Source organism: Peromyscus eremicus, chromosome 10, assembly GCF_949786415.1.
Source record: "Peromyscus eremicus chromosome 10, PerEre_H2_v1, whole genome shotgun sequence".
Lineage (NCBI taxonomy): Eukaryota > Metazoa > Chordata > Mammalia > Rodentia > Cricetidae > Peromyscus > Peromyscus eremicus.
The window spans coordinates 73,307,649-73,329,541 of NC_081426.1; positions in this window are offsets into that span (position 1 = coordinate 73,307,649).

Consider the following 21,893-nt stretch of genomic DNA (forward strand, 5'->3'; position numbering starts at 1 on the left):
ATTTAAACCTTCTTTTTTTTTTTTTTCTTTTTTTTTTAAATTTTTATTTTGCAATACAATTCAGTTCTACCTATCAGCCACGGATTCCCTTGTTCTCCCCCCTCCCGCCCCCCTCACCTTCCCCCCAGCCCACGCCTCATTCCCACCTCCTCCAGGGCAAAGCCTTCCCCGCGGACTGAGATCAACCTGGTAGACTCAATCCAGGTAGGTCCAGTCCCCTCCTCCCAGGCCGAGCCAAGTGATCCTGCATAGGCCCCAGGTTTCAAACAGCCAACTCATGCAATGAGCACAGGACCCGGTCCCACTGCCTGGATGCCTCCCAAACAGATCAAGCCAATCAACTGTCTCACCCATTCAGAGGGCCTGATCCAGTTGGTGACCCCTCAGCCATTGGTTCATAGTTCATGTGTTTCCATTCATTTGGCTATTTGTCCCTGTGTTTTATCCAACCTTGTAAAGATGCATGTTTTTAATACTGTAAGTTGTAGATTATTTTTACTCCCATACTTTAATGGTGTTTCCAGATCAATGTGGTGATATTTGGATTTGTTTCCTTAGTTTTGAATGTGGAGGGGAAAAACCTCAAGACCTGAATTTGCATAGAACCTGAAGAAGATTATTTTGGTTTCTCTAGTAGGAGAGGAAAAGAAGGCAGTGTTTTATTCAGGTCTCAGTTCCCACTTACTCCTTATTTCAGTAACACTGCTCAAATAGACCAATGGCATTTAGTCATGCCTACTGATAACCGATTCATTTTTCTTACAAGATACTATTTTACAGTGCCGTAGATGAACAGATGAACAGAATCTAATAGGATTTAGCTTTCATTGGAGACATTTTAGTTTTCATCATTTCCACCATTAAAAATGTTAAATCATGCATGTATAATGTTTCAGGTGTATACATACTATTTCACATTATGAAGCTTCAATTTTATCCTGAATATAGTGGGTTTTAGAAGAATTTAAATACCACCTATGTACCACAGAGTTTGTTATAGTGGGTTCCATATTACAAGGTCCCCACATCTTCAGCTGCACACGAGAAGATTGTGTTTTATTTTTATTCACTTTTACAAAGCATTTATTTATGATTTTATTTGCACGTGTATGTGACTGAGTTTGTGTATGTCACTGAATGTATGCAGGTGCACACAGAGGCCAGAGGCGATAGTAGTTCTGCTGGAAATGGAGTCACAGATAGTATTGAGCTACCAGGTGGGTGTTGGTAACTGAAACTGGGGCTTCTGTAAGGGCAGCAGTGTTCTTTACCACTGAACCATCTCTCCAGCTCCCAAAACTAAGCTTTGGAGACAGACTGTCTGCAAGTCACAGTGTGAACTTGACATCTAAACTAATTCAGCTAACTCACACTTCAGATCAGATTTTAGTGACTTTTTTATAACTGTTTATCAGCCCCTTCAACTCCCAAGTGACTTTTTAATTAATTGTTCTTCCTTTCAGGACTCATTTTCTGTCAAATCCATTTCCTTGGAGTACTGTTTTATCCCTGCATGTCAGAAAGGCTGAGTTTGGCTATTATTAAATGTGGTTTCATATAATTTAAGTGTGTTACCTTGATGATGGTGATGTCACTCAGGTAGTTGGCCTACAAGGAGTTAGCACAATTTCACTTATTTCATTTTAATGGGTCCCTTGACTTTAGGACTATAAACTAAAATACCATTGCAGTATCCGCCAGCAATCTCAAACTTAATTATTCCACTCCAGGAAGCCGTCTGATGGCCATGCAGAGACTTGCTTTTGCACTAAAATGCAATTCTTTATTGCATGACAAAATTACTTTTGTTTCATGTTCTTTTAAAATATTATTTATAAACACCACGGAAAATTACTTCTTAGTACAATTTAATAGGTGATTACAACATATTTGGTTTTGAGATTTAAATTGGATAGGCTTCCTTTGTTTATTTTTTCCTAATCATGATAACTTCTTAGCCTCTATTCCAAGTACTTGGCATTGTGGGTAATGTGGTATAAATTTCCATTGTAGCTGACTCCTCAAATCTTTTCCTCTACTGAATTTTGATGTTATTTATTAAGTTTCATAATTCATATGACACATCATATGTGACCATCTCTACCAATATCTTTTTTACTTATTAAGAAAATTTGGTTTTCTAAGCTGAATTTTGGAGAGAGAGAGAGAGAGAGAGAGAGAGAGAGAGAGAGAGAGAGAGAGAGAGGTTACGAGAAAGAGTCAGAGAGATAAAAGTATAGCTAACTCTTTCAGAACAATTGTTGTATGTGTAAATGGTGAGTAATCAGAAGTTTTCTTTTGTGAGCTCAGAGATTTTTGCAACTGAATAATAAACAAGAAATATTGAATTCTGTCACTAGTCATAAAGAAGTTTGCAGTGCTAGCCAGGGATCTTGCTATCTTACAAGAGACATATCTGGATGTTTTTCATCACTGTTGCCCAGGTGGACGAATAGGGAACTGTTTGCTCCAGTCTCCCCCCCCCCTTTTTTTTTTTTGAAGATGATCAACAGTACCTCACATGCCAGGTTTCCTATAATAAGTTCTCTTTCTTATCCTCCTTTCTTGAAGTTTGAAGAAAGAAGATGGGATGACAGAGAAAAGAATGCAAATGCATACTTAATGTGCACAAATGTGTTTGATTTTGTTCTCTTCAGCTTAATGCTTTCATTTGTGCAAGCGATTAAATGCATTGGCATTAAATGAATTCAAGCCAATGGGTGAAGCGGTGAAATTCAACTGAAGCAAAGGTCCACCATCATACACCAACTTCATGGACAACTAAGTCCCTTTGCGGAGGGACTGTTTACTTCCCTAAAGCAAAGCCTCACACAAAAAAGAATTAGATTTCCTTTCTTTTGAACTTCCAATCCCACTCCATCTAACAGCCATGGAATTGAGAAAGGGAAATAGATACAGGAACAGACAATATTCCGAGAAAGCACCAGAGTGAAGCTGAATTCTGCCTGTTTATCTTGGGTTTGGGAGAATGCAGAGCAAAAAGAGATTGACTTTACACACACATAAACCACAAACACCATTTTCCACCTAAAACTCATTTTAGTTTTTCCTCCTTGAACAAACTGAACAATATTTAGTGAAGCTCTAGCCTGGTCCTGGGGACCACTTTTAAATTACAGCGTGGTCAGGGGAGGATTGGTGAGCATAGCCAAGATTGACAAGTTACTGCATAACGTAACAAAAATCTTTTGTCTCAGAATGAAAAGATCTCTGCACAATCAGTACATTACTGCAAACATGTTGGCAGACACATAGATTTTTATAGATGATACTTGTTTTGACTAAGAAGTAATCAGAACTAATATTTAGATCAGATCAAGAAATACTAGTTTAAATATTCTCCCTGAGACCTGGTACCAAAGATTCTATGATTAAAGATTAATATAACCAATTACAGAGCTCATAGACTGTTACCACATAACAAAAGTACATTGTCTCTTACTCAAAAGGAGCCACTGTATAAAAAGGAGAACTGAAATAATTTCCAAAGGTTTAAAAATTAGTGCAACTTTCAGGAACTATTTTCATTTTGATCACTATAGATTTCATTTTTTTACACTCTTTCTGTGATGCTTAATACTACCATCTTTACAGGGTCCAGCATCACCACCAAGTAGGTAATCCTCCACTCATGTCTGTGCAGGATTACCTAGATTATGTTAATTGGGGTGGAAACGTTCAATTTGGGCAGAATCATTCCATGGGCTGGAGTCCGAGACTAAATGAAAACGAGAAAGCTAACTGGACACTAGCATTCTTTTCTCTGCTTCTTTATTGGACATGAGCTCAGCAACTGCTTCCTGCTTCTGTCCACGAAGCCTCAGCTAACGTGATGGACTGGAACCTCCACCTGTGGCCCAGAAAAGCTCTTCCTTCCCTAAATGTCTGTTGTCTAGTGTTGTGTTGCAACAGTGAGAAAGTAACTATTATACCTTCTAAAGGTAATGCCTTCCATTCTAAATGCCTTCCATTTTCTTTTCTTACATGTACTATAGTCTTATATATATATATATATATATATATATATATATTATATATTTATATATATATATAAAACTTTTCATTATATATTTTCCTTCTTTTTCTTTACTCTTCTCTCATACAATACATACCAATCACAATCTCCCTTCCCTCCCCTCCTGCCAGTCCCCCCACCCTTCCCTCTCCCCTAGATCCACTACTCCTTCATCTCACATAAGAAAGGTGCAGGCCTCCAAGTGATATCAACTGCACACATCATAACAAGATGCAAAAAGATTAGCATAAACCCTCATATCAAGGCTGGTTCAACAGTTTAGAGTACTGGCTGCTCTTCCAGAAGACCCAGGTTCAATTCATAGCACCCACATGCCAACTCACAAATGTTTGTAGCTTCAGCTCCAGGAGATCTGACACCCTCACATAGATATACATGCAGAAAAAAAAACACAAATGAACATAAAATAAAAACAAGGAAATCATAGAAACAAATAAAATAAATAAAAATAAAAGTCCACTGTGACCTTGGTCTTAAGGACCATACAACGCCTTCCATTTTCAACCTAGCAAAAATGACATATTTTTAAAAAGCAACTTTCTGTTGTAATGCTTGGTTTTCAAAATGAACAGTAACTGGTGGTACTTACCATTGTGTAATAAGATTTATTTCAGTCCACATTATGATAAAGAAGACTTTTATGCAGCATACATACACACTTTGTGGTACTGAAGGTCAAAAACAGTGGAAAGCTCTTTTTAAGAAATAAAATGAAAAAGTTGAAAACTGGGATTACTTTGTGAATGTTGAGAGGGATGAGATTTAGTGGAGACATGAAGTTTAGCCTTCATTAGCTCTAAAGTTCTTCTCATTCAGTCTCATAAATTTCATAAAAATCATGATTTTTAGTCAGAAACAAGTGGTACCAACCTTAGAAACACAGAGAAAAGCACTTTCTGCTTTGATTTTCAACACAATGCTGAACAAGAGCTTGATCAGTGTTTGAAACCCAACAGTGATCAATAGGCTTTCTTTTAGTCTCTATGTGGTTCATTATAAGAAAACACTTGAGGAAAACAGATTTAAATGGAAGATTATAGGAAATGAATCTACTACATTAAGAAGTGGATTACTGAGATTTCTTCAATACAAATGAATGAAAATCTTGTCACTGGAAATACTAAGAGATCATATGAAGCCTAGGTCTGTAAATCCAAGAATGGCCCACAGTGTGCCAGGCAGGGATTCATGCTCAGGAAATACCCAAAGGCAACTTTCCAAACAATGAATGGTGCTGGATTCATGTATACTTCATGTATGCAACATTTCTTTAGCAGAGCTTAGAGAAATACACATGTGGATGGAACCGCAGGAAACTGAACACCTTATGGAACAGTAGCCTCTAAAACAGATACCAAAGAAATAATGATTTTCAGAATTAGAAGAGGGCTACATAAACTGTGAAAAGAATGGTGAGTGAATATGATTTCTCAAATAATTAGAAACTGTACCATTCTTCTACTCTACTATTGCTTTTTAGTTTTTTGTTTTATTCTTGGTGTCTCTGTTACTTTGCTTTTATCATTAGAATTAAGTCTCACCATACATCAGAGTTTTCTTTTTGTTGTCGTTGTTGTTTTGTTTTGTTTTGTTTTTCAAGACAGAGTTTCTCTGTGTAGCTTTGCGCCTTTCCTGGAACTCACTCTGTAGTTCAGGCTGGTCTCCAACTCACAGAGATCCACCTGCCTCTGCCTCCGGAGTGCTGGGATTAAATGCGTGCGCCACCATGGCCCGGCACAAGAGTTCTTTTTATAATCAGATTATTTCAGTCCCCTATATCATCCCTTTGTGGCTTCCCCTGTCCACAAAGCTGAAATGAAAGTCCTTCCTAAACGCAATGATCTGGTTTCCGTGGCATCTTTACCATTTTCCGTGTTCTCCGTAATCACTCAGCACCAAAGCAGGCAGCCAACAGGCTGTGACAGTGGGCAGGCCAAACATCTCCCCACTCAAGACCTTTGTGCGTACTGCTTGTGTCGTGTTCTTCGGGAAGATGTTTACTTCGCTTGTGTCTAACTCTGTTCTCAGTTGCTGCCATGTCAGAGGAGGCAACCGGTAGGACCTCAAATTCGTCATTATTTGTACTGAGCCTTATGTGGGTCTCATTTGTGTCACTATCAATTAGCTGGGTATAGTTTGCCATTTCTTCTCTGTCAATCCTTCTTCGATGTTCTGAGCATTTTGTTTTATTTACTTAAGACAAGATCTGACGGTGGATTCTCACAGGCAGGCTTCCCACTCATATATGCAGTCGGGCTGTCTTTAGACACCTCATTGTAGAGCGCTCATTGCCCGTGAATATCAGGGATAGTGTCATCAGCGCCTGCCTGTCGTATTCGCCATCAGAATCATAGCCCTCTAGAGCACCAGCCTTTTCTTTGACATCCACCTGCATACTTCTCTGCACTCCCAATAACCTTCTTCCTCATCAGTTTCTGATTTGTCATTCCTTTCTTTCGGCTAAACACCAGTCCATTATCAGCAAATGTCTTTGCTCAACTTGCCTTTTCCAGGCTTCTCTCAACGAGAGTTACAGTGCACGGGAATACCTGCTATGCTTCCTGATCCTCTCCTGGGGGGGAATCGCCTCCTCCTCTCTCTCCCCCTTGCTTCACTTGTTTCTGTGTGTGTGTGTGTGTGAGTGTGTGTGTGTGTGTGTGTGTGTGTGTGTGTATGTGTGTTTTGTCACAGCATCTTCATCCATCACAATATCTGAGATGAATATCCCCCTTTTCTACTCTTTTTTCCCAGAGGACTTTTCTTCCCTATGTGTACATGGTTCCCAGCCCCTCAAAAGCCATCCCTAGGCTCTGTCTTCTGACATAGGGGGTGGGGGGAAGGAGTAGAGGTTATTTATGAGTTTAGTCACAAAATGTCAGCCTTGGTATTTCTCCATCTACGTTATAGCCCAGTAAAGGCCACTATCATCTCTTTCTTAAACAATGTTTAGCCTGCAGCTCATTTTGACCCACCATACTCCACGTTCCCAAAGTCACAGTGACCTTTGTAGTGATTAACTAAAAATTACAGGAGACTTTTCACTGGGCCTGAACAGATGATGTTAAATTTCAAAATGAAGTCATTCATACTAAAAATTTCAGGCCAATAAGTTGGAACTAAGCTGTTTATCTGACTCTCTGAGAATCTAGGAAATATCCTAGATATCCTAGAAGCCAAATATCCTAAATAGTCAATTTAACTGATTTGACAATGACCATACTACTGTCTTAATGTTTATATACATAAGAGTTAATTTGAAAAAACTGATATAAATTATTCAAATTTCAGTATTCTTATATGTCCCTATTCAACTTTTTTTTAAAAGTAAACTTTCTTTTTATTTATTTTTTGTGTCTTTCACATCATGCACCTGGATCCCATTCATTTTCCTTCCCTTAATATCCACCCTCTGCCCTTGCAACCTCTCCCTCAAATAAAATAAAATAAAATTTAGGAGAAAAACAGAAAAAAAGGAAAAATCTCATCAAGGAAGCTGTAGTATAACATAGTCAGTCACACAGTAAAAAACATTTGTCCATATGTCTCCATGTGCAAGTGTTCATTGCAGAGTCATTGGTCTGGTTTGAGGCCTCTGGTTTCTGCTGCACTATCGATGTTAGGCCCTCACTGGGACTCCTCTTGAATATCCTGTTGCTGCCCTGGGTTATGAGATTGTGCAGCTTTGGGTCTGCAGGACTGGCCCCTTCACGTGGTCCAGTAGATTATAGATGGGGTAGATTTTGGGGTGGGCCAACTCATAACCCTGGTTCTGGGCCTGGGTAGTTGTAGGGTTGGTCAGCCTGCCAGCTCTCCCAACTCTTCCCAACCAGAATGAGTTCTCCAGCATTGTCCTGGCTAGTTCACCCCTTGAAGTGATGAGCAAGTGACCAGGGCAGTTCTGCTGAGGTCAGACCCTCAGGATTGGCTCTCCCAGACCTATACCATCAGGGTCAACTCTACTGTGTTGCCCAAGTGAGGTGTAGGGGCCACTCTTGAATGCTGCAGCCAGTGAGGAGAGTAGGGACAGCTCTCCCGATTTTATGACCTCAGGGCCAACTGTCCCACCTGCCACAGGTGTAGAGTGTCGAGAACTGGAGAGAAGGGCATTTCTCTCCTGTCCATACCACCATATGGCAGATGAGGAGCAGGGCCAGATCTCTAATACTCACATTCTCAGGTGCTCACTGCACATCAGTCAATAGGATCAGTTCTACTGTTCTGCCCAGGCGAGGTGCAGGGTCCACTTTCCTCAATACTTCAGCTCAAAAGTGGGAGGGTCAACTCCTTTATCTGTTGTAGGCAGTGAGAGGTAGAGGGTGAAGGGGAACATTGCTCCCCCACCTACACCATGACATCCCAGACATGTAGTGGGGACAGTTCTCCTAATGCTCACAACTTTGGGCCTGGCTCACCCACACCTCCTCCAACAGGGTTGGTTTTATTGTATTGCCCAGGTGAGGTGCAGGGCCTGCTCTCCCAAGTGCTGCAGCTGGGTGAAAGGCAGGGGCAGCTCTCTTGCTCTTATGACATCAGGGCCAGATCACCCACCTGCCTCAGGCATAGTGGGGAGGGCATCCTTCCTTCACCCATGCTGCCATATGGCAGATGACAGGTGGGGCCAGATCTCCCACATTCACATTCCCAGGGCTGGCTCACCTGTGCTCTCATCAACAGGGTCAGCTCTGCCATGCTGCCCAGACAAGGTGCAGGGCCCGCTTTCCAGAATGTTTCAGCTGGTAAAGGGAAGGGTCAGCTCCCTTGCCAGCTGGAGGTAGTAGGGGAATGGGGGAGGGCATCGTTTCCTTGCTCCCACCACTACATTGTAGATGAGGGAAGAGGTACCAGCTGTGCCCCTCTTATGCCCTCACAGCTGGCTCACTCATGCCACTGTCTACAGGGTCAACTCTAATGTGCTGTCCAGCGTAGGTGCAAGGACTGTTCTCCTGAGTGCTGCAGCTGATGAAAGGTTGGATCAGGTCTCCCATCTGCTGCAGGTGGTGAGGAGCAAGGGGAGGAGGGTATCTTTCCCTCACCCATACCACCACATGGCAGATAAGAAGGGCAAGACCTGCTCTTCCATTCTTATGCCCTTAAAGACAACTCACCCATTCCCCTGTGAATAGGGTCAGCTCTATTGTGCTGCCTAGGTGAGGTGTAAGACCCTTTTTACTGAATGTTTCAGCAGGTGAGGGCAAGACCAGTTCTCCCTGGTGTTGCAGCTAGTGAGGGGCAGGGCCAACTCTGTATAGCCCTATCCTCTCAGCCTTCCTTGTTATCAGATGCCATGAACATCAACACAGACTGTGGTTGCATCAGGGTCATGAAACCAGACATGGCCCCAGTAGCAGCCCAGGCCAAGATATTACCATAGTCCTGGATGGCAATCAAGCCACTCACCTCAGCATGCTCCTCACTGTTTTCACCTCTTCTGATATGTCTCTGTCCACAGGAAATACATACTTCAGTCTGTCTCTCTGCTATACCATACTGTTCATTTGCTCACTATAGTAGTGCCAATCTGCCTGGCACCACAAGACAACAGGTGGGCCTGTGTTTTCTCCTCAAAGCCTGTAGCAGACTGCCCTGGGCCTGTGTGTGGATCTCTTTGCCTTGCTCAGTCCATCATGGCATTGGGTGGGAATATACTCTCTCCTTCCCTATTCCACTTTCATATGGAAAGTACATTGAAATAACCCACCCTCTCTGCTTTTTTTCTGGTTTCTTCATGCCTTCTGTGTTTATAAAACTTAGCATTGTCAGTTGATTTAAAATTTATTCTATTTTACAGAACTAAGTATTGCATGGTTTGACAAGTCAAATAATGCTACTTAACATTTTAAAACTATTTAAACTATGAAAAAGTTGTAACTTTATCAGTTTGACTTTCTCATACCAACCACTAAGGGTACTAGTTCACCTAGGAGTAGCACCTACATTCTACACTCTGATTGAAAAGCCTCTATTCCTTGACTTTTATTTATTATTGCTCTTCTCTTTGTTTATTGTTTCTGCTTTATCAACCTTTGTTTCTTAACTTTCAAAAATCACACCAAGGTATCTTTGGTTCATTTGGTCTGGATGGACTTTTCCTCTGCTCTCCTTCAGTTCAGATAAATCATTTAGTGATTTATGTGTTGGCTTGGGTGTATCTTACTCTAAAAAGTTCCCTGTGAAACTACTTTAAACTAGCCACCTTTCCATTTTTGATTTGCGTTATTTATCTGGAATTTGAAGAAGGTGATTTTTTTTTTTCAGTTCCAGTGAGTGTCTTCAATGTGTCAGTCTACTTATCATAGATTTCCTCTTCCCCTCAAAGGAGGCATCAGTAAATAAATATAAAGCATTAATAGATATTATTGTATGTTCAAAACTGTATTATGTGATTCCCCAAGATTTACAATCAGAGCATGAGAGGCCACAAACATATGCTCTTTTTCTACTGCCCTTAACATCCTCCTCTCCTTGTTATCTTGCTCTTTTTTCATTTCCTCTCAGATTTCTCCTCCTATTTATTCTCTCTGCCTGCCAGCCCTGCCTAGCCTTTCTCTTGCCTCACTACTAGCTGTTCAGCTCGGTATTAGACTAATCAGGTGTTTAGACAGGCAAGGTAACATAGCTTCACAGAGTTAAACAAATGCAACATAAAAGAATGCAACACATCTTTGCATGATTAAACAAATGTTCCATAGCATAAACAAATGTGACACATCTTAAAATAATATTGTATAACATTTCCCTCTTTTTGTCCAAATTAAAAAAAGGTTTTAACTTTAACATAGTAAAACTATATATAACAAAAGCAATTCTCAAGTAAGAATTGCATTTACAATACTCACTTTATTTGTATTTAGCATTTAGAGAAAATACTCTATTATCTGTCTCATCTTAGTGACTCCAAAGTTTTATACCTAATTTACTTTCTATTGTAACTAAGGAAAACTGCAACTATAACTATATAGTCTTCAACTCCATCCTAGACCCCAGAAGGTTATACTATTACCTGAGTAAATAGGAAGTGCATTACAAGCAACTTTCAAAACTCTAGAAATGACAGAGACATCTGGCGGCCTGGACAGTCACCTGAAGTTCCTCTATAATGTTGGGGCTTCCATCTTCAGCCTACAGGCCTAGAGTATCTGGTGACTTTTCGGTGAAGCAGGAAATCTGAAGGAAATCTGTCTTGCCTTGTTTTGGCAAAGTTCAACAGTCTTTTTCCTGTGTGTCTCACATGTCCAATCTATACAGCACATTGTCAGCAGTCAAAGGCAAGAGCAGTTTCTTTGCCCAGTGACTAACCTTGCCACAATGAAATCAAACTCCATAAGGAGTTTCTTTTTTTTTTTTTTTTTTTTTTTGGTTTTTCGAGACAAGGTTTCTCTGTGTAGCTTTGCGCCTCTCCTGGAACTCACTTGGTAGCCCAGGCTGGCCTCGAACTCACAGAGATCCGCCTGGCTCTGCCTCCCGAGTGCTGGGATTAAAGGCGTGTGCCACCACCGCCCAGCATAAGGAGTTTCTTTGATGCCCATCATCTGCTCTGAAGTAAATTGGTGTAGCCAGGAGCAGATGTGTCTCATTGTCATGAAAAATCATTGGTTAACAAAACATTTGAAATGCCACATTCTGTAGGTCTTTGAAGTGTATGAAAACCATTGTCTATCTAAAATACAACTGTTTAACTTTGAAAACATACCTAATGTGACTATAAGTTGGTTTGTTATAGATTAACTACTAACCCCACTTCTTAATTATACATTGTATTTTAAAATAAGCTGCATAAGAACAATATCCCAAACAAGAGTGGAAACATATACAGTGTAACAAAAACAATTTTAAATTTGTATGAATATACTATATTCTCCTAAATGATAACAAACGTCTATAACCCCCAAATAATCAAAAGCCTCCCACACCCCTCTTGAGAATGTGGCCATTTTGTTTTTCAAACTGCTTCCTGCTATCTGTAAATGAAGTATCTTTAGGGTCCCTGAGAAAATTTGAGATAATGGCTAAGTCCTGGGAAGACCAGCAGTAACTTTTGCTGATAGATGTCACCTGATCCATATTAACCTAGAACAAATCCACAGCCTCTTGTTCCCTGTAGAAACAAAAGCAAAACCTCTTCTCCAAAGTATTTGTAACTTCCATTTGACAAATACATGTTTTGACTTTTTTAAAGTTAAGGCATTCCTAAAATATATAGGCTGATTTATTTCAACAGTTTCTCTTTCAATTCCAGATCTCTTAGCAGCTGTTGTTTGATTATTAACATTCAAAAAGTTCAAAATCAGCACAATACTATACAGGATCCAGACCCCCTGTGTTTTTCACATCTCTACATGGCTTTTTTCTTCTATATTGCTTTTACTCTCTCTTTAAAGACTTTATTGTTTTTAAATTCTTTCTTTCTTTCTATCACTGTTCATATACTTTTCCTTTCTTTCTTAAGCCTACACATTTTGTAAAACACACTGGAACCCATTAAGAGGTTTTTTTTTTTTTTCCATCTGAATGTGATTTACTGACCACATGAGCCTTTAAACTACTAAGCTACAGCTGGGTCCTCTGCACTGCTCTAGCAGCCAGCTTTGCCCACTTCTCAGTTCATGAGAGCCAAGCCTAAAACTCACAGCCTGGTTGGAGGTATTTGACCAGGAACTGCATTCAACCTTCCCAGAGCTCTAGAATGCTGATGCTTGCACTGTGGCAGGCCTTTTTACTTTGTTTTTTGTTTTTACTTAACGTACTGGCTTCTCCAGAGCTCACCAGTAGGCAGAAACTCTTAAAGTAGCCATATACTTTTCCTCCACAGCTTTCTCAGGCCCTACATGGAAATTTGAGAGCCCCATGTTGGGTGCCAAAATGTTGTTGATGAATATTTTTACCTTTTTGGAGGGCCCACCACCCAGCTCCCAAATAAATGCCTTTGATATTCAAGCTTCTGTTAGAGATCATATCTATACAAAAGGTAAGGAAAACATTACACCCAGTGGTAACACAGCTGTTTTAGGGGTCACCAACCACTCTTTGATTTGCTTTAAAGTCCATTCCACAAGAATGAATCAATACCTGGTGCTGTAAACTTGGTTTTAAAAAACAGTTGCCAAGGACTTGGGTCCTGGGGATGAACTTATTTCTGTTGTTTAGCTATGTGTCATGCTGCAAGCTGTCCTTTAAACATTTATGTTTTCATCAACAGCAGAGGCCACTACAAGCTTTACTCAGAGTGGCCTCATTTTTCAAATAACTGTGAATGTGGAGATACCAGGCTGCTCTGAGATGGTAAGAATAAGTAGCTGTGAAGTTCTAAATTCTAAACACGATGTTTGCATCCCTTCCCATAAAGCTCAGAGGACATCATGGAAGAGAGGGCATAAATAATGAAGAAGACAGGGAGAAGGGTTATGAACTCCTGTCTTCTAGACCTGGTGCAGCATTGCAGTCATGACAGTGCATCAGCTGCCTGCAATATACCAACACAAGAATTGAACTATCAACAGTCATTAAGATTTTGGGCAGGGTTTTACAGGATCCTACCATTCTCTGCTGATGGATTCTAGAGACAATCATTGTTTTTAATTGTGTACCCATTGAGGAATCACCAGGTTCTCATGGATAGTTCCAAAGCCATGCTTACACTGATGATCCTGGTTACACTCAGAGCATTTCAACAATGTAACAATGCAGTGTAACAAAACAAAAGAAATAAACTACCACCAAGAAAATCATGAATGTGGGTAGGGGACTTACATGGAAAAAGGTTACAATAATCAGAATGAACTTTATATATGTATGAAATAATCAGGGAAAAATTCAATAAAAGTTATACATAACAAAATATTGTAGTTTTGATATCTGTTAATTGGCATTACAGCAAATAATTTTATTTTGTTTGACATTGAATAAACACTTTGCTATAATCAATCATATCTTAGACTGACAAGTGGGCATGTTAATGGAAAGGGGGAACCAAAGTTTTGAATTATGTGGTAGTTACAATACAAATGTAAACAAAGTGGCACATGACAGGGCAGGGGACACATACTGCTTATCTCCTGGCTATAAGATTGTTCATGATCTTAAGAGAATTTGGGGATGATTTGGTGAAAGGGGGAATGTAATACCCTATTATATAAACTAAATATTGTAATTTGGATATATTTCTGAGAAAATATTTCTAGAATATATCTTAAAAGAGGGCATTTTTGGTGTGGGTGAATAACATGATTCACATATTCTTGATTCTCTGGGCCTTGCATCTTCAATAGTGTACATAAAAGCTAGGTAAATAGGGATGGATATTGTGCTGTAGTGATTACATTTTCTTTTTAACTGAAACCAGTTTTGTTTGAGTAAATTTCATGTTTTCACATTTGCATGATGATGTATTTAATTTTAAGATACCCAGGGATATTGCGGTTGGATATTGTTAAGACATTTAGCACTCATGAGGCTCCTTCCCTTCTGTGTTGACTATACTTCTCAAGTGATGTCAGTGACTATTCTTTCTAGAATATGACAGCTACAATCCAGTATCAGAGGGTTTATCTTGATGCTTTTGGGGATGGGATTAATCGTGGAGTAACTGATGTCTTAATTTCTTCTTTTGGGCCTTCAGCAACACTTGCACATGTGGGACCAGGGACCATCTTTTTTAAGAAGTGAGAAAAATTGCAAGTATATCTAAATAATTTTTGGAATACATTCTGTGAAAACAGTTTTATTATTCAACACTTCTGAAATGTGAAAATGAAATAAACAAAAACCATACCAAAAGCACCATGGGACTGAGTCAGTTTTAAAAGGAGGAAGAAGAATTAACTAGAAACTAGAATCTTTGGGGTAGGTTGGTTGCTTAATAGCAGTCAGCTGGGAACTGGGTGTTAGCAAAAGACTGTATGCTTTAGTTCCAGGAAAACAACCTTGCAGAGACCCTCGTGACTAGCTGATACTCAAAATATAAACATTCATTGCCAAGGAACATCTGTAGAATAATTGTAAGGCTTCATTAACTTTTTAATTCCTGTTTCAATAAATTTTTACATGGCTTGGTAGAGTTGAGAGGCAATACAATTATGCTTTCTGATGACAAAATATTTCAGTAGAGGAAATGCCAACTCTAAAGTTCAGAGAGATTATAAACAGTTACAAATTCTTAAAAGGTCTCTGTCAAGAAGTAAAAATTAAGAACAATTTATTACATCAATATCCTAATTGTAGGTAACTCTAAGCCTGTGACCTTATATTTTAATAATCTTATCAAGTGCATATTAATCTTTTCAAATAGTTTAAGTATCTTTTCAAAATTTTAGTTTTCTCCCCTGTAATTTGTGTTAAATATTAGTTACAGGTGATAAGATGATCAACTCTTTAAGGAAAATATACCATTCCATGTTCCCAATTTCTCAAAAGACTATCAAGTTCACGTATATTTTAAATATAATTTGACAGTATTTGTCATATTTCTTGGCATATAATAATTATGTAAGTCTGAATTCAGAGTTGCAGGCTACATGAGAAATTTCTGGCTAGTTAATTAGAGAAGAAATATAAAACCATGTATGGTTGTACACTCTTGTGATTCTAAAACCCTGGAGGCCAAGGTAGGAAGAGCACTGTGAGTTTCAGGTCAGTCCTAGCTACACATAGTGAATTGAAGGCCAGCTTGGATTACATAATGTGAACTTGTCTCAAAACCGAACAAACCAAACTAAACAATAACAACAAAAGAATTAATTAGAAGCATAACACATTGTCACAGATTTGTTATGACAATTGTAGAGTACTGGTTCATGAAACAGATGAGATCCTGGGAACTATTCTCCGGATTCCCAGACAGACTGTAAATATGTATGGTCAAATCTCTGTGACTAAACATCATTTCAGCTGAAAGCTGTCGCTTGGGATAAGAAGAAATTCCTTGTCTTCATATGCCAAGCTCAACCTTTTTGCATCCTGTATAGCAACACTCAGTTGACAACCCAGGTCAGATGCCTGTATCCTCACATCCAGTAGTTCTGAGAAAGTGTCAGATCTTCTTCAGCTTGCCTCTCAAGACTTAAACAATGTATTAACTGTCTTTCTCAATAAGAGGAGGCTTGGGATAATCTTTCTCAATAAGAGGAGGCTTGGGATAAAGGAAAAATAAACAGAAGCAGGAGTCTTCTACATTAATCATTTTTAATAAACACATAATTTATATAGAGATGAGTACATAGATACATGGAGAGATGATATATGAGACATATGCCGTTGGTTATTGTTAATTGCAGTGTAATACTCTAGAAGCTCACAGCAAACACTGTATTAATTGAATCTAAGTAATTGTTTCTAGGGAAAAGAGACCATTAAGTTCCTGTGAGCATCTTGTCACAATGTCTTTACTAGCTAAAAATACATTGCTTGACTTTCCATAAGTTTCTGTTTAAAGATGCTATACTAAATGTATATTACTGATACATTGAAAGAAAGCCAGAGCCATAACAGATTGCACAAGCTTATGCTGAACTTTCTTGCTTCGCTCAGTTCTTAAACCAAGTCAGCAAGTGTTCCTTTTGCAGTCTTAGTCTGGTATTACTTTTGTACACTTCGTTTATGACTCCACTGTTCACAATGGCACAGTGCTGCCATGCTATCCAAAGAAGCTCAAGAAAGCTGTGAAGTGCATCACACATAAAAGAGAAATGTTTTAGATTAGTTTCATTCACCTGTAATGCTGAAAAGTAGCACTAATTAGACACAATGGATATCGTTATTATTATAATTTTTCCACGCTGGGGATCTAATCTACGACTCTGCCCATGCCCTCTCCAGGTCATTTGCTTGACTTTTGATGGGCTATAAGTGCTGGATAATTTAGTATGTTTGCTATTACATACACAAACATGTAAATGACAGACATAATTCTTCTAGGATTGATTTGGGGTTATAAATACATTTTAGTGATCATGTGTATTGACTAATGTGAAATATGTCAACAGTTAAGTAAGATTGCTTATACACATATATGTTTATGTCTATGTATCTAGAATTAACAAGTATTATTGTGATTTTGCAAACTGCTTTGCATAGCCATGCACATAGAAAAAGCTGGGACCATACTAACTATGACCTACTATACACCATAAAACTTTATATTTGTTTTGACAGCACTCAATCTCAAAACAGTCATCATTTTTATTGTAAATATTATTACATGAAAATTATGTTTTCTTATATTTGATTGTTCAAATTGATCATTACTACATTGAGAACTCCTTGTGTATATTGTTGTCTTTAGTTTTTCTGAAAGATATCAATTTTATCAGTCATTCTTTAACTATTCCTTATAAAAACCTAGTGCCCTAGTGCTGTGTAATATTTTTCAGTTTATGAATTTGTTCAAAGGCAATTACTTAGCCAATTAATTATTTGCCTTTTTTGCTCAAAAAAAAATCTTTATTCAAAGCCTGGAATGAAATTTTGTTTTTTATTTACACATCTGATGAGTTGGATAGACCTCATCAGTCAAATGACTTTCCTGGGTACTTGGCAGATTAAAGACATTACGACACAAATAAGCTAACTCTTGTCAATATTTCCATCTGTGTTCCTTTTATTTTTTTTTTCTGGACACAAGCAAAAAGTTAGTATGGCTTAGTGTTTCTACTACTTTAATGTTTTCACTCTTTCACGGCCTTTTCTTGGCAAACTGACTTTTGACATTTGGTTTCTGTCAACAGAAATGATCACATGAAATATATCTTAGGAGGAAATGAGGAGGAAGAACTATTTGATCCAAAAACTACGCTCCAGATGGAAAGCCTTACCACCACTAGAGTAATTTATTGGCATTGTTCAAGTTTCTCATGGAGGTGGATCAGAAGGGTTGTGTTCATTCAGGTTCAATCCAGGGCCAAAGTCTGGTTCAAAATAACAACAGGCTTTCCCATCCACATAAGGTTGACTAAGGGAGTTGGAACCCTAGAAAGTATTATAGACAGGAGTGGTGGATCATGCATCTCTGTTGTAGACTCTGGAGACTCACATGAAAGATATCAGAAAAAAGACTACGTATATGAGAACATCAAAGAACCAGAGAAGTATGACAGATTTTAGAAAGTGCAGAAGGCTGGATCTGTGCCCTGGTCCGTGTTACTTGCTAGAGTGGGTACACTCAATTCTAGAGGTATCATTTTAAACAGGAAAGAGGTTGGGATTTTGCAAGATAAAGTTAGATATGTTTGGAAATCAACAGTGTTTTATTAAAATTACTTGTGAGTATTAGTTTATTTAAAAAAGTGAATTTAAATTTGGAAAGTAGTGGAGAAAAATAGCCCTGACTCCAAAGCCTAATATTTCACAAATTAATTTATCTGAAGTAAAAGCAATTCTTCATGTCTAAAATAAAATAGGTGCTTCAAATTGTTGCTTCAAGGATTTACTACTCTGATGTTACTACTAACATCTCTAAACCTTGAAGGTATCTCGTTGTTAAAATGGATGATTTTTTTCCTTATGAAACACAAACTAATGGATTATCCTATAATTTAAGAAAATTTAATTTTGATAATAGAATTTAAATTTGATGACAGAAAAACATAATAATAGAACTTCAAATTTAATGTTGAACAATTACCTAGAAGGCCATTAGAAAAACTTTTCTAGTGCTGATGGTTCATATATGAGCAACCCAAACTCTACCTCAATGCAAGGAGTAAAATGAAACTCAACCTCCCCTGATCAGAACCATCAAACAAACCTCAAATTAGAATTTTACTTTGATCAACAAGAATAAAGTATGTATGTGTAGGGGTGTGAATGTGTGTGGATGTGGATATATGTGTGTGAGTGTGTATGGATGATTCTGTAAAGATGTTATAACAGTTTCTCTCTTGTACTGCCTCAGAAGATCCTATGTGAAAATGGGCTGGCATTCCAAAGTATCGAACTGCTACCTATGTAAATAAACCTTTAGGAGCCTAAGTAAGTACTGTAAGCTGTATCTTATGGGAAAGAGTAGAACTGACCAGGGATAAATGAGTTTTCGGTATATGACTCTGAATAAATAAATCTTCAGCTATGGATATAGTCTGGGTGACTGTGAGATCACAAGAATGGAACCCTTAGAAAATTTTTGTGAGAAACATGACTATGCTATTTTGCAGGAAGATGACTGTAGATGTGTTTTAAAATGGCAAGAGATTTTAAATGTTTTGATTATAAAAAGGCACTGCATGTTTGATTACATAGATATGCTCGCCGATATTTAAACATTATACAATGGATACATGTATTAATATATCACTTGGTACCCATAAATATGTATAGTTCTTTTTTTAAAGTACCTGCTAAATAATTAAAACTCCAGGAAACTTAGATTGTCCTTTGCTTATTAAAGACCTAGCAGGGAAGATTTTGGCTTGTCTCAGGGATTCCTGAAAAGAAGGAAAACAGGAAAAGCTCTCTGAGCCAGGAACCACCGTATGGGAAAGAGAGGGACAGAGCAAGGGAAGTAAGAGTCTTCAGAGCATACATTGCTAGGGGTGAAGGAACAATAGTGGCTGTCACTCAAGAATTTACCTTGTGTGTTTACTCTGCAGTGATTATCCTCTAGTGGCCCTTGGACTGTTAAAGGATTCCCATCAATAACCTTGCATTATTTTGGAGAATGAAACAAAGCACGTTCAGACATACTTGAGAGTTACAGCTGCCAAAGCCTAGTCCAGCTGGTTCAAATCCCGACGATAGCATAAAACCAGCAACGCTAAATGCTTCATTTTTCTTAGCTGCAAAACAAAAATAAAATATATGCCTGCATTTCTCCATAGCATTACTTAGTGTATATAAACTCTTTTACTACTGCTAGGAAGCACACAGTAAAAATTAGTATCTTGGGATAAAAGAACACATGGAAAACCAGAGGAGAATGTGGGTTTGAATTGAGTCATTAGAAGCTGAATCAGAGCTGAGATTTAGAGGGACATATCCTGACAAGTCTGAGTGTGTCTTTGCTCATCTTGAACGGCTTGGCATCTCCGGAAGGCTCATAAATTGGAATTCACCTGCACAAGTTGCCTGAAAAGAAGGCCAGAGATGATTTATATTAAGATATTGATGGTAAATTTGCATTTTGGAAACCTAGAAGGCTGCATGTTTGGGGATATTCTAATTGTATGCATTATGCACAATGTGAAGGATCTCAGTCATCAAACTCCTTAAAAATATTCTCTGTGAATAATTACATATAAAATATACTTTTTGTCATAGCTAATAAAACTAGCCCATTTTTAAAGGGATAAAAATATGTATCCAGTCATCATTTTTATTTTCTAAGATTCACTAGTATGAAAACCACCCTTAATCTCACTATTATCAAGAAAAGACAATACATGACACTTGGCTATTTGCATTTTGACCTTAGTCTGTGTTGTCTTGTGTAAATTGCTTTATGTATCAAGTAACCATTTTTTTCCATATTTAAATGAAAGTATTTATGTAAATTATCTATTAAAGTGCTTTTTGACTCTGCAATTATGTAACTTTTGAGCATCAATAGCCACTTGAGTTATTGCATTGCAATATGATTGCTATTTATTACCCAAAAAGTGCATTTTTCCTATTTTCTTTATGGAAAACAGTTATTTAATAACCTACTTTCAACTCTTTGTAAGTTTTAACAAATAAATCACATGTATAAATACTTGTAACTGAGAGTATAGTTCTTATTCTGTTTTTAATTGTTTGATACTTTTATGTTTCATTTGCATTTATTTGTAAGTTTCTCCACTCTAATTGTGAAAATTTTGATGAGAAACTGAGTTATCCACCCTCTGGTTGTACCAGGCTTCAGGGATTCAGGACAATCTCAGTAGATGGGGACATTCTACAGGAGTAGACTGGCAAGTCCTGTCTAGTTTTAAGGAGCCTTGAATAAGGATGAACACTGTATAGAATTAAGAGTTATAAATGGTGGAGAGAGTGGGACAAGAAGTATGATCTACAGAAGGCAAAGGAAGAGGAAGTGTGGACCAAATGCATGGTCATGTTCTGAGACTTAGCATCCAGGGATTACACTATGCAATGCACTGATTATTAAATTTTTTTAATTCCCTCCAACTTCTTAAGGATCTTGTCTTCACTGTCCTTTATGATCTCGTCTGTAAACTTACTATCATTTTGACATATGTATAAAGACACCCTTTTTAGAATAAATAACATAAAAACACATTATCCATTTACCTATTCAGAGTGAAGTTGTCAGATTTATGTCTAATTCAAAGCCCTAGCAAGCTTGGGCCATTTGGGAGACTGTTTGAAGAAACAGAATTGGGAAGTCACGTGATAAGTGGCTACATAGAGACTTCTAAACATACTAGCAAGTAGAAGAATTGGTAGAAAAGGGGATTTACCTCAAGGAAGAGGAAGCTAATGCAGACAAGTCTTCAGAAAACTTCCTGTGCACTGACTAATCAGAGTGCCTAAGAAACTGCATTCATTCAAAATGTAGGCTCTCTGGCCTGAGATGCTCCGAATGTATTAATTCAGCTCAAGGCATTTACTCTCTATGTATATTATTTTGGGATTATGATGCCAGATTTTCCTTGTGCAGGATGTTGGCAAAGGAATTCTTCATATATTTACCTTATGATTCCTATCTGGGAGGCTTTGGCTGAAGCTTACATGAGCAGAATACTTGATTAACATCTTCAGTTAAAATTTAATCATGATTCCCATATCGATATACTCATCAAACTTAGGATCATTGATGTTAGGTAGTTGTCTCGGTTTGTGTTGATTCTATCTAGTCCTCAATTGTACCATGCGAAACAAAATTAAAAATATATAATCACAGTCCGCT